The sequence below is a fragment of the Chaetura pelagica genome, unplaced genomic scaffold (assembly GCF_000747805.2).
Source record: "Chaetura pelagica isolate M959 unplaced genomic scaffold, ChaPel_1.0 scaffold494, whole genome shotgun sequence".
In the NCBI taxonomy this organism is placed as follows: Eukaryota; Metazoa; Chordata; class Aves; order Apodiformes; family Apodidae; genus Chaetura; species Chaetura pelagica.
In genome coordinates, this window is record NW_009952992.1 from 320,840 (window position 1) to 322,135 (window position 1,296).

Here is a 1,296-nt window from a genome sequence, read left to right on the forward strand (position 1 = left end):
AGAAGAGAAGAGAAGAGAAGAGAAGAGAAGAGAAGAGAAGAGAAGAGAAGAGAAGAGAAGAGAAGAGAAGAGAAGAGAAGAGAAGAGAAGAGAAGAGAAGAGAAGAGAAGAGAAGAGAAGAGAAGAGAAGAGAAGAGAAGAGAAGAGAAGAGAAGAGAAGAGAAGAGAAGAGAAGAGAAGAGAAGAGAAGAGAAGAGAAGAGAAGAGAAGAGAAGAGAAGAGAAGAGAAGAGAAGAGAAAGAAAGAAAGAAAAAGAAAGAAAAAGAAAGAAAAAGAAAGAAAAAGAAAGAAAGAAAAAGAAAGAAAGAAAGGAAAGAAAGGAAAGAAAGAAAGAAAGAAAGAAAGAAAGAAAGAAAGAAAGAAAGAAAGAAAGAAAGAAAGAAAGAAAGAAAGAAAGAAAGAAAGAAAGAAAGAAAGAAAGAAAGAAAGAAAGAAAGAAAGAAAGAAAGAAAGAAAGAAAGAAAGAAAGAAAGAAAGAAAGAAAGAAAGAAAGAAAGAAAGAAAGAAAAAAGGGAAAAGGTTTCTGTGATTTAACAAGGCCATTGTGGGATGTATTAAAGAACCAGAGGCTTTGATGCCTTTGAAAAACCTGAGCAGTGAGAAGCAGCCCTGACCCCTGGGTGTCCTGGTGAGAGGGAGGAGCAGGACCTGTCACCCCTCAGCCAGGTCTCTGTCTGCCAGAACCACACGAAGGGGGCAGGTCCCAGCCTGGCTTTGCTGACACCCCAGGTTGAATGGGCTGCTCCCCAGGTCTGGTTGAACCCTGAGGTCTGGAGCAAGTGGGGAGGGAAGGTTGGAGTGAGGGAGGGTCGGGCCCTGCTCCTGAAGAACAAGTGATAGAACGAAAGGAAAAAGCCTCAAGTAGCACCAGGGGAGGCTTAGGTTGGATCTTGGGAATAATTCCTTACTGGCAAGGGCTGTCAGGCCCTGGCCCAGGCTGCCCAGGGCAGGGGGGGAGTCCCCATCCCTGGGGGGATTTCCAAACCCTGGAGATGGTGCTGAGGGACACGGGGCAGGGGTGGAGGGAGGTGGTTCTGCCCCTCTGTGCTGCTCTGGTGAGACCCCATCTGGGGCTCTGTGTCCAGCTCTGGAGTCCTCAACAGAAGAAGGACACAGAACTCCTTGAGCATGTCCAGAGGAGGCCACAGAGATGCTGGGAGGGCTGGAGCAGCTCTGCTCTGGAGCCAGGCTGGGAGAGTTGGGGTGTTCAGCCTGGAGAAGAGAAGGCTCCAGGGAGACCTTAGAGCAGCTTCCAGTGCCTGAAGGGACTCCAGGAAAGCTGGGGAGGGGCTTGGG